The sequence below is a fragment of the Eleginops maclovinus genome, chromosome 16 (assembly GCF_036324505.1).
Source record: "Eleginops maclovinus isolate JMC-PN-2008 ecotype Puerto Natales chromosome 16, JC_Emac_rtc_rv5, whole genome shotgun sequence".
NCBI classification, from domain to species: Eukaryota; Metazoa; Chordata; class Actinopteri; order Perciformes; family Eleginopidae; genus Eleginops; species Eleginops maclovinus.
In genome coordinates this window covers 12,870,388-12,883,299 of record NC_086364.1, presented here as the reverse complement: position 1 = coordinate 12,883,299, position 12,912 = coordinate 12,870,388, and positions in this window count along the sequence as shown.

Genomic DNA, 12,912 nt, shown 5'->3' with positions numbered 1-12,912 from the left:
GAGCATGATGGGCTGTTTCAGAGGGTCATGCTACCATGGAGATGCTTAGCCAGATACACGTTGGGGCGTCTGAGGCGTTTTCTTTCATTTCTTTTTATCCCTTCAATCCACTTCCAGGCTTAGGGGGAAGAATAAAAAGCAGCCCAGATCAGACAGTGGGGGCTGAGAGAAAGAGATAGAGCTTCAGTAATGGGTTTGTGCATAACGCTGAGGTAAGGGGGACAGACGAGCAGGAAAACTGATCCAGTAATGAAGGGTAGGAGCAATGGAGCAGTTGGCAGAACAGATGGGGCGGTAGATATTGGAGAGTGAGGGTGATGGGCGTGGGGTGTCAGAGTGGGAAGGAATGTGATTGTGGTTTTCAGGCCTGTTTTCTTCATAATACTGTAACCAAGGAGACACGTTTCATTCCTGAGCAACGTATATGCCTGTGCTTGTGTGACAGGTTCCTGTCTATCTGTGTATCCCATGCTCCTTGTTATTGTTTCATGTTTTGGTGTGTGTGACTTAGGTGAGTGAGAGGTAGACTGCTCCACTGAGCTGAGCTTACACACCCTGTCAAACATGACATCTCGTTTACACTGTGACTGGTGTCCTCCTCACAAACCCTTTGGCCCTGATAGAAGTGAATGAGGGTCAACAATTAGAGGCACATTCTGTATGTTCAGATTACTGAGGTCCACACAAAAGGGCCTCACTATTTACTCTGCCATGACTGTGCACACAGTAGTAACAGTAGCCCAGCACTGTGGACATTTAGAATTGTGGCATTTGAACTCTTATCTCAACAGGTGAAAGTCATTACTGTCCACACACTTCACTGAGAGAGAAACCCACTTCCTCCCTCATCCTCACACTTAACTTTGGGGAATTCCTTGATAAGATTATGATTTATTTATTCTATCAAACAGGTGCAAAAATAGCAAAGGCGGATGCTTGTGAGTGCTGATCCAAATCAACATACAGATAAAGTGTGCAGGGAAAGGCACGTAGCCCACTGAAATATCTATTCATGTCTGTGGAAGGGACATTTGTATCACACATGTTATTTGTCTGGCATTGATAACATCAGCAAGGCATTTGCAGCTCAGCCAAATTCCATTTGCGAAACTCTGCCCATATTTAAAGAAATAAAATAGTCCTTTTGATGGAGATGTAAACCTCTTTTCACAGCCCTCAAAAAATTCAACCTATCTCTATTTACTACCAAGTCTGAGCAGCTTAAGGCTGCCAATTCATTCAATCGCGAGGAGAAAAAGAAATTTCCTTGCAAATGATTTTTTGTTAAGTAAGAGCTTTTCACTGTTGGTCTCCAAGGCATTACAAACTTAGTCTCTGGAACTCTGGCCTCTTATCCAGCTGTAGTCCAATTCTTAATAGAATTAAAAAAGATGAATGTGCTCTTTAGTATGCTCATGTTCAGGCTTGCTCCCCCAGCCTGAACTGCTATGGATAATTCTGAATCTCCCATAGTAATTACTTGGTGAATACACTAGCTGCAGCCATTAGGAGTGCAAGTGGGTACGTTGTGTCCCGATATGAGGCTGAGAAAGACATTAGTTTGCATGTTCCTGGTTAGATAAATCTAATGCTTCCCCTGTCTTCTTCAGGGATTAGGATGCTTCAATAAAGGGACACTGGCTCATAGAATTAGCAAAGAGATGAACCTCAAAACTGATGTATAAAAACAAATGGGAACTACAGGTGGAGGGCCACAAGTATTGCCCAGTGTGTTTGTTTACTGTAGGTGTGCGATGTTTGTGCATAACCTCACATACACATCAGTAAATGCATACCTAGTTTATCAGCAATGAACATAATGGTATGTACAGATAAGTACATACTATCTGATGAGGACTGTTTCATTGTTATATCTGATAAAGATAGAATCACTTAGCAAATCAAGACACTTCTATACTCCACCACTCACCAGTCAGCTGATGCCGCATAGTTTTTTTGAAATTATATTTTTAAAGATTGTATAAATTGTTAATGAGCTGTAGAGCGAAAAACGAAACAACATACTTACACTTGAGTCAGTCACTGTGTAAACATGCATCTGTTGAAAATACCTCCCTGAAAGAGTAATTCCCAGAAATGTCTCTGCAACAGCATCAATTTGCCCACACACACTTTTCTAAGAATCCAATTTTCTGTCAGCTTTGTAAAAGAACAATTTCCCCAACTGCTAAGGCCTAAGCTGTTCATTTGGAGACATATTTTTTAATCAGATTTTTGGGTTTGTTGAAAACAATCATGCATCTCGCTGATCTTTTCTTACTAGCCGTGTATAGCCCGTCATGGCCAACATCAAATTGAGCAGAACACTTTATTTACCATCTTAAAGGTCATGTTGTTGTCTTTGTAAGGGTGAGGTGTTGTGAAAGTATAATATAATGGAAAGGTTACCTGATAAGATGTGGCGCCACAATGTGTGGTGTGTTTACTTTAGTTTCAAGCACACATTTAAGGGTAGGGTGACCTTAGCTACCTGCAGCTTCTCTTTGTTGAGCACAAAGTGTTTTCAGACCCTCTCTGTCAACTGTAAAGTAAACCAGAAGTAAACACATTAAAATAGTTTCTGTAGACACAAAGATACAACTGACAGTTAAAGATTTAAACCAGCATCATGAGGATTGAGTTACTCTTTAACCAAGACAAGACACGTTGTGATAGAGATACAAATACACTTTGCTTATATTGTTTAGGCTGAAGGATGAGAGATGTCTAGAGTGTGTGTGTGTGTGTGTGTGTGTGTGTGTGTGTGTGTGTGTGTGTGTGTGTGTGTGTGTGTGTGTGTGTGTGTGTGTGTGTGTGTGTGTGTGTTCATGTTTGTTCCATAACCCGCACGCTGCTGAGGGCAGACTGGAATGCAAAAACAAGATCCTGGGAATAAAAACAATAGTTTGGGCTTGTGAGGTGTTAGTGACGACTGCAGTGGAGAAGTGGGAGGACGATCCTGGGTTCCAAGGTCAACAAGCTGAGTCCCCCTCAACACACACATTCACATGTAGTGGTAATGTTATAGTGACATGACACTCAGCGCATGTTAATACTAGCCGGGGAATCATGAAAACAGCCCATTCATCACTTACGACACCAAGAGTATGTTGCTCAAGTGAATCTCATAAAGTGAGATGTATACAACTGACCCTGCACTCACTCTGTTGCTCCAAGGAGATGATCTCATAAGCAACATGAGAGAGAAAACACATCTCATTTTCTTTTAGATCAGTGTCTGCCTGCATCTTCTTGTGTGTTTCAGAATTCTTGTGTATGTTAATTCTGTGTTTTTGTCAACTAAACTGTAGGTCTATAAGTTAAAAAGTGTGAAATTACACGAGTGTGTGTATTCAAGAGATTGTTTAGGCCACACATTTCCTTTTTACCCTATATTGTAATAAATGTGACTACCTTGGTCTCTATGAGAAACGTTGTAAGTAAAAGACGATAATTAAGTTGTGAGTGGGATTTGAAAAAAAAAGTAGCGAAAGGGAAACAATGTTAGCGCTTGTGTGACAGGTCGGTGAGCTGGTGTGTGTGTGGACACTAATGACAAAGGGTTTATGTGATGAAATTATGCGTTGGTATGTGGAATACAGTATGACTGTTTGTGATACAGACTGAAAAACAATTTTTTAACTCTCAGGGGTTTTGTCGCTAGAGTCTTCTGATGTTTGATATGACTGGAAACTAAAGGAGCTAACGTTAGCAAACTGTATAAATATTGTTGAAAAAAGGAATTATACTAAGTTTGGTAACTGTCTGTATTACTCTTCCCTTGTTGTGATACATAAATTGTGTGAAGTCATCGATACAAATTTCAGTGGTGTTTTTCCAATATAAAACAAATGAAAGGCAATTTGATAAGCTATTTATCTGTAATTGCCATTCATTATCAAGCTTTAGTTGCATATTATTGCTTTAAGGACAATTTACAATTGACCAAATTCAGAATACTTGCCATTTACCTTAATTCTTAATTTTTAAGAAATATTGTCCAATGTCAGCATAAAATAAATGTGTGTGTAAGAGTAAGTATGTAAGACTTAGTATAGTAAATTTGTTGATGCACTCTGATGTGTGTGTCTGATAGCGAATGTGGTGCTATCACATACACACTCCTAATTACAGTCCTCCCCAGGAAACAGCTTGAATAACACAGAGAATTAAAAAACCTGAGGCACTGAGGTCACACTTACAACACTTCAGAGGTTTGCTCAGTTTGATTCCAGGAAAATGTTAAACACAGTGCAGGCATCTGTCTTACCACTGTTGTGCGTATACAGCCTTTTATTTGCGCTTTTTTGCATGTAAGTGTGATGATAGCTTACAGCCAATAGTTTAATGAACATGCTCACAACAGACACCTGACAATATTCATGTAATTCATGTAATTATGAATCAGGTGCACTAGCGAGTCATTTGTGTGTGTAATGCTGATACACTTATGTTGCTTGCAAATGAAAGCTTGTGTAATTGATAGATAGAGAACAGAAAGTACAGTACAGTTAGTTGCATATATTATATTTAACAACAGTAATAACTTATAGTTAAATCTGGTGTACATGATTAGCTTTTCTATTTGTATACCTTGTGTTATAGTGTCTCTTAAAATAAAATATTTGTTCCTGGCACCATTGGGCAACAGGTGGACTACATCAGCTTTTATGATGTATTTTTTACAGTAAGTGTGTGTAATTGTCGAACAATGTCATTCCGACAGTTGTTGCTGCTGGCTAACATTGCTATTAGTGATAACCCCAGGAGGTGAGTTATGGTTACCTCTGTCCTGTAATTATGGTTTTCCTTCCCCTTGATTGTGGTGACAGATGATGCCGGCAGTGGGAAAAGCCAGTGAAGGAAACCTCCTGTTGGAAGATGAAGAATTATGGCAGTGACAAGGACACAACCCCAGACCTGGAACCATGCAGGAATCTACCTGTCTAGACTAACAGCTGTCTGCAGATCTTACACACTGCAAACAAAAAGGTTCCACAAGTCAGTAACTATGTCTAAAAAAATGTAAACATTATGAACAGTTTAACTTGTTTCAACGTCATAGAATTGAAGGCTTTTTATTAATGCTACTAGTACTCAGTTGGGCAGTCAGCCTTACATCAGAGACTAGAGAGATAAAACAATTTGCACAGCTATGTTAAATTTCATGGAAAGAGAAAAGCCTAGATGGAACAATCAACCTACAGTAAAGGGTGGCTCTAGCCATTTTGTGTGTCCCAGTAAGGTACCACCGGCCTGTCCATGGAACATAGCCCTGTTAGTGTTGCTAATTTAACCTACGCCTTCAATGTTTACAAATCAAAATTCCTCCTTTGCCCTGGCAGCTCACTTAAAAATAACTGTACTACATTTCACCCCCTTTGCTTTTCTGTCTTCAGCTAAACTTACAAAGAGTATAAAACATTCTGCTCTGAAAATTTGATATTTTTGTATCTGTAATAATCAGGGCTCCGAACCGGTTCAAGTAACGAAAACGAAAACCGAAAACGAACGGAATTTTACGAGGAACGGAAACGGAAACGAAAACGAAATGGTCTTCAACTGTTCCGGAACAGAATTGTTATTCTGAAATCCACAAAACCGGTTAATAACGTTTTTTTTCGTTCTCAAAACTTTTATAAAATTTCACAAAAGCATAGCCTTTGTCAGGGGAAAAAAAGACTACTTCCGGTTGAACGTTCACTTCGCTGCCCGCTAGGCTCAATGCAGGCTGCTGTCACGAATCACACCCCAGCGAGAGGCGATGCTTTTGAAGCTGAGCTATATAAAACATCAACAAAGGTAACTGAGTTTAATCAACCGAGTCCACAATAATAACGTTAACTTAGCAGTAACTCACTACAAGGTTACAAATATAAATATATAAATATAAAATCTATGTATTAGACATTTCTAGCAGCGAAAAACGAATCAGCTACACTTAATGTGAGCTAACTAGCCAACATTAGCTATATAGCCAATTAGGACTTAATGTTAGCTGGCTAGTTTGGTTGTTACGGATTGAATGCTTACATTTATTTTGGCTTTTACGTGTTGTTTAGATGGGACGGAACCAGGAAAACCCGATGAGAAAACATTTCTCATTTAATGCGGCGTTAAATAGGAAATTGGAGGTATATTTGTCAGCAACAGACAGGCTACAACATGTTCGCTTATACGCGGGGTTAGGAATTATTGAGCAAGCCTTTGAAGGTCTCCATATGGATAAAACTTACAACCAGGTAAGGAGTTTCTAGCAGGAGAGGGGGAGAGCAGGGACGAATGAAACAGCGATTTCCTCGAGAACAGTACACATATGAAACATGTAGGCTATTCTGTCAGTAGCCTACATTCATCTTACCCGTCGTAGTTTTTTTGTGATCAAAAGTTGTTTTAGTTGTTTTATGCAGTAGGATGTTATGACCATACAGCAGATGAATCGTTACTTTAATAAATCCGAAAGTCTGAAATGTTAACGTTGTCAGGTTTACTGACAAAAAGGATTTAAGTGTCAGTATAGGAGGACACTCGACGAATGAAACACTTGTTTCAATCGTCACCCACGCCTTAATGCTGGATCAAAATAAAACAGGAGGATCCACTATAAATTCTGCAACAGGGCTCAAGTAAGTAGCCTAAAGTAATAATAATAGAATAAGTGAATTAGATTAAATATAGTCTTCAGAATGGTAGAAAAAAAGCTTAACAGAAATGTGGATCTCGCGCATTGGCGCACGTGTTTCATTCGTCCCGTCTCTCCCCCACTTATCCAGAAATGTTTTTGATAAGAAATTATTTATCATGGAATAGGCCTACAGGCTACAGTAAGCTATGTGGGATGGATAACCCATCAGAATGTTTTTGGATGCCGCCGGTGATTTAGCCTATTATTTTTGGGCAGAGCTACGGTGTAAATCAAGGGCAAATACTAATGAGTAGCCTACGTCTATTCTAAGGTAAAGTCCACACACATAGACTTGATAGGCCCGCCAAACACTGCCGGAACGATAAGAACGAATGATATTTTACGTTCCGAACCGGTTCAGGAACGATATGTTGGTGGCGGAACGCAAGAACGAAAACGTTAAACATGCCTGAACCGTTCGGAACGGAACGATTGAAAAATAATTTCGTTTTCAAGCCCTGGTAATAATTAAGTTTTAGGTGTGCTTACATGAACATTAACTGCAGTGTGCTGCTCTCCTGCTCTGTCCTCCATTCTCCTCTCTCCAATTTTTCAGGTGAGTGCCTGATCGCCTCACTGATCCGCAGCACGACCAAACACAAGGCTTTGTTTATTTAACAATAGGGCTCAGCCAAGTGTGAACAGCAACAGAAAGGCTGCCTTAACAAAACATGACAGTGATAGACATACTGACTTAACTGACATTTTACAGCACTGCAGCAACTCCCCATTTACAGATATGTGTCCCTTAAAGCTCCCCTGTCATGTTGACATACAGTGGTATGCAAAAGTTTGGGCACCCCTTAGGAAAACCACTGCATCAGTTTGTCACTTGCTGAGCTTTTGAAGCAGCAACTTCATTTTAACATATGTTATACCTTATGGTAACAGAAACATCTCAGTAGTGAAATAACTTTTATTGGTCAAACAGAAACATGTTTATGTGCATTCAAACAAAAATAGGCATGTGCATAAATTTGGGCACCCCTAAGAAATAATTCCATTAATATTTAGTATTGCCTCCTTTTGCTGCAATAACGGCCTGTAGACGCCTCCTGTAGCCACAGACAAGTCCCTTAAGCCTGGCAGGTGGTATTTTGGCCCATTCTTCCACACAAAACGTCTCCAGTTCAGTCAGGTTTCTTGGCCTCCGTGCATGGACAGCCTTCTTCAAATAAATCCATACATTTTCAATGATGTTAAGGTCTGGGGACTGGGATGGCCATTCCAGAACATTGTACCTGTGCTTCTGCATGAATTCCTTGGTGGATTTTGATCGGTGCTTAGGATCATTGTCCTGCTGAAAAATCCAACCCCGGCGTAGCTTCAACTTTGTGACTGACTCTAGAACATTCTTGTGAAGAATCTCCTGGTACTGTAAGGAATTCATGTGGCCCTCAACTTTAACAAGTTTTCCAGTACCTGTGCTAGCCACACAGCCCCATAACATGATAGATCCTCCACCAAATTTTACAGTGGGCAACAAGTTCTTTTCATTGAATGCAGTGTGTTTTTTTCGCCATGCATACCTGTTCATGTTATGACCAAATAACTCAATCTTGGTCTCATCTGACCACAGTATTTTGTTCCAAAATGCTTCTGGCTTGTCCAGATGTGCTTTTGCATACCTCATGCGACTCTTCTTGTGATTAACACTCAGGAAAGGCTTTTTGCACATCACCCTTCCAATGAGCTCTTCCTGGTGCAAAGTACGCTGGATTGTGGAACGGTGAACAACTACACCATCAGCAGCCAGATGTTGTTGTAGTTCTCTGGAGGTGGTCTGTGGCTTCTCTGTGACCATTTTCACCATCCTTCGCCTGTGCCTTTCCCCTATTTTTGTCGGCCTACCACATCTTTCCTTCACACGGACTGTTCCTGTGGCCTTCCATTTCACAACTACGTTTCTGACTGTGGAGACAGACAGTTTAAACCTGTCAGATAATTTTTTGTACCCTTCTCCTAATTTATAATGTTGGATTATCTTAGCTTTCAGGTCAGTGGAGAGTTGTTTTGAGGTCCCCATCTTGCCACTCCCTAAGAAAGAACCTAGGCCAGGCACAGCCAGCTATTACCTATGTTAAATAGCCTTTTTCATGATTGGTTCCACCTGTCTTTGTAATTGAAGGTCTAATGAGCTAATCAAAGCAATTTTGTGCAGCAACCTGTCAGCTATAAATCCGTACAGGTGTTGAAATGAATGCTATTTATAAGGGTGCCCAAACTTTTGCACATCCCATTTTTTGCATTTTATTTTATTATAATAAAACTATGTAATGCTACCCTAAGAATTTTGGTCTGGAAAACACTAAAACGTCTACATCTTTGTAGGAAAACAAATGTTGTTGCTGTGATCTTCTATTATAAAGGAAAAGCAAATTGTCATGAAATCTCAGAGGGGTGCCCAAACTTTTGCATACCACTGTATGTAGGTAAGACAGTCTTGGATTCTGTTTAGAATGACAGAGAGTATGCACAGAGACCAGCTTGTAAACAAAATTAACCAAAAGGATAGTTTGATGTGAATTTCTTGCATACTTTCCCATCAGTCCACTAGTATGCAGTGCATGCTGGTGCTTGTACATGTACTTGTTTGTGTGTCAGATTCTCGTGTGTGTGACTTGAGTTGCTCTGTTTGTGTGTGTGTGTGTGTGTGTGTGTGTGTGTGTGTGTGTGTGTGTGTGTGTGTGTGTGTGTGTGTGTGTGTGTGTGTGTGTGTGTGTGTGTGTGTGTGTGTGTGTGTGTGTGTGTGTGTGTGTGTGTGTGTGTGTGTGTGTGTGTGTGTGTGTGCTGTGTGCATTTTAATGTGGAACAACAGAGGCCATGATATAAAAATCCAGATTGTTTCTAAGGGATTATCCTTGACAATGCAGGGCTTTATCAGACGGCCTGGACTGCTGTAACAAGACACGATCGCCCTGGCTTTGCCTACCCAAATACTGAGACTTAAGAATGGGGGGGGGTGATTGAAAGACAAAGGGGAAAAGCAATAGCGAAAGAAGGGCAAAGAGCAGAGAGAGGGAGCAAAAGATGACACAGGAGGAAGAGTGGAGTGGAAGGAAAAGCTGTAGAGACACAGGGTAAGGGGAGTCAAATGTACAGAGGAAGGCAGAAGTTGAACAAGTTTAACTGGAAGCCATGCTTCAAACAGAGAGGTTTGTTTTCTGACAGAGATCCCTCTCTGGAGATTGAGCTGGAAAAAACATTAATAGAGGCTGTCCAAGTTGCACAACTTGTGCCTCAGCAAGAGCTGCTGTACAAGATGGCGGGCTGTGTATTACAGTCTAATAATGTACATGATGCAGCCTCACAAAGCCTTTATAGCCAAACACTGATAGGCCCTCAGGCAGGGGTTGGTCTGTTTGCAGACATTTTTCTGATCTTTCATGTTTGGCTCTGTGGAGGAGAGGTGTTTTCGATTGAGTTGTTTTATTTGCTTTATTTTCTAAGACTTTTCTCAGCAGTATCAGGTTGCTGTGCCCAGGCTAACCAAGTCCTGTAACGGGGAGCTGTGGTTTTGCAAATGATGGGGGGAGTTAGCTGCAGTGGAAGGGTTTTTATTATGTGAGTAGGAGGTGTAGGTGGGGTGTGGGTGTGCATGTTATTGTCTAAGGCCCTGTAACTTTATATATTCATATATTCCCAAGACAGCTCAACTCATAGAACTCACAAAGAATATTACATTTGCAAATTCAAATTGTATTAGCTGAGCATTTCTTTGGTGTGCAATTGTAATAATGTTACCACATGATTGTATGTTTATGTTTTAGAGAACAGATCAAAATCCAGTGTGTGTAACAGCAGATGAACGTGATCACTGTACATTTCTCTATGTGAGTTAGTATGTCAGTGTGTGCTGATGGACTTCCTGTGCTGGCAGAGTGTGGATGCTTCTTTGTGATATCCAACCTGTGCAAATGGGGGTGTCATGCTTCACAATGGGCAGGCCAGATAGGCCAAAGTGTCTGTTACATCCCAAGAACAATTTGCTGCACTAAACTCACTTCTTCTTTGGTCTTGCACTCAGAATGAGGGATTATGCTTATTACCATTTCACTTGAGAGCACCCGTAGTGACTGGAAGCTTTTCCCAACCACGGTTCAATCACTTCTACTATGGTTTTCAGGGAGAATTCCTTGAAATTGATAGTGACATTGCGTTCTGCTTAAATCATCTAACTGGGAAAATTGTTATCTATGAAAGAAGTCTAAATAACTCACGGCAGGGTGAGAACCTGATACTATTTTGCTAAAAGGAGTCACTGCTGGCCTGTATGCTGCTTTGGTTACGGTCAGCTTTCTTCCATGTGTATTTAGAAACCATTGAGGAGCTATGCAAGTTCCAGCCAAGCAGGGTACCAAGCAGACAGCATTATTGTTTCAGAGCTACTCAGGATTCTCAGGGTGTTGCTTTGCCTGAGCTTTGACTCCACAACTCACACGCTCTGAATGGTAAACCCAGTTTTTGTTTTAACTTGGGATCCTTAAAGTGAACTGAAAGAACTCGGTGGGGATTAATCTACCCCTGTCCTTGTTTTGTTCACTAAAATAACTTACTATTACCAGAGCCACTACTCTACCTTTCATACTTATTCACATGGACAGAGAATGAGGGATGAGGAGGTGGCAGGGAGACGGGAAGAGGGCTGTTTATCTCTCAGCATTGCTCTATTGAGCGGAACAAGAAGGGAAGAGTTGAGACAGATGTAGAGAGGACTCAAAAGCAGCAGAATTGTAATTATTTATCTTAAAAGTCCTGTTTAGACTGGCTGGAATTTATTCCGTTCAGAATTAGCTTCATGGTGTTTGTGGGAGTTTGTGTTGTGGGTCATGCATGTTCAGAGCTTTGTGCGTGTTCCCAGCCTTCCCTACGTCATCTCTGCTCTCTCTTTCTGCAGGGGCTCTGTGGATATGAAGAGCAGATCCAAGCCTCCCACTATCACTCGATATTGTTGGTAAATGAATCAGATGATTGGAAAAGTCTACTTCCCAATAGGGGGAGGGGGTGAGCCAACTCCATTTACTCTCTCATTCATGCTTGTTGTGATGCTGTCATTTTTATTCATTACTGACCTCGCCAAGTAGTGAGGAAGCTATCATGACGGATTCAAAGGTTAACTGGTTAGTCACACCGCATCAGTTATAAAGTCCCCGAACAGACTTGAAATATGAAAAGTGGACTGCTACTTGGAGAGGTCCCAGTTCACCTCCTAGGCCCTGCTGTGGTGCCCTTGAGCAAGGCACCGGACACCTCCAATCCCCCCTCCCCATTGCTCCCCGGGCGCTGCACGATAGCTGCCCACTGCTCCTAGTACAAGAATTGGGTTAAATGCAGAGGACCAATTTCACTGTGTGTGCTCTGCTGTGTGCATGTATGTGACAATAAAGAGGGTTTCATCCTCCGATTCTATGTCTATGTCTTCTATAATTAAGGTGGAAACTTGAGAGTATGTTTTGGAGGCACATTTTTGCTCACTACTCTGGTAGACGGTTGCAATGTTAGAGAGAAGTGGAAGGGCAAAGGAGACACAGAGAGGAAGTAGATGGAGTTGTAGAGATAGAGAGGGGCCCATATTGAGTGACACAGACGATGGTCTGTGTTTTCTCGGTGGACCAGAGAAGATGCAGTGCAAATGAAGCGTGCAGCAGCATGACGGCTTCTGCTTCATCCTTGCGCTGTGTGTGAGTGTGAAAGGGAAATGACAGAGGCCTCTTTGAGTACTCAGTAGCCTCTGTTCTCCCTCTATTCTCTCATAGTTAGAATGTGTCAGGTGAACTGCCACCCTCTGTCTACGACCTATCTGCTAAGAAAACTGGAGGATGTACCGCAAACATGAAAATGGATTAATACAAATTAAATACCTGAGAGTCAAAAACATCCTGCCGCTATACAGGATAATTATTGCACTGCAGGATGCCAACATTATTTAAATCTAGAACATAATTAAAACCCTGTGGGTATTTTGTTTTTCTACATAACAGTGTGAAGAGGGGAGTCTCCTCAATGTGCGTATCTGACCTGTAGGACGAGGGCCTCCCCTTGTGTTTGCAGTGGAAACTACAAATGAGGAGTGAACCGTTGTTCAACCAAGAACTTATGATTTCTGAATCATATTCGATTTAGCTTCAGGTGACATGAACCTTCTTTCTATTGCATGTTATGTTTGATAATTATGTTGAGCAAACTGCAAGAAAATTCTTTTCCATAATATTTAAAGCACGTCACCG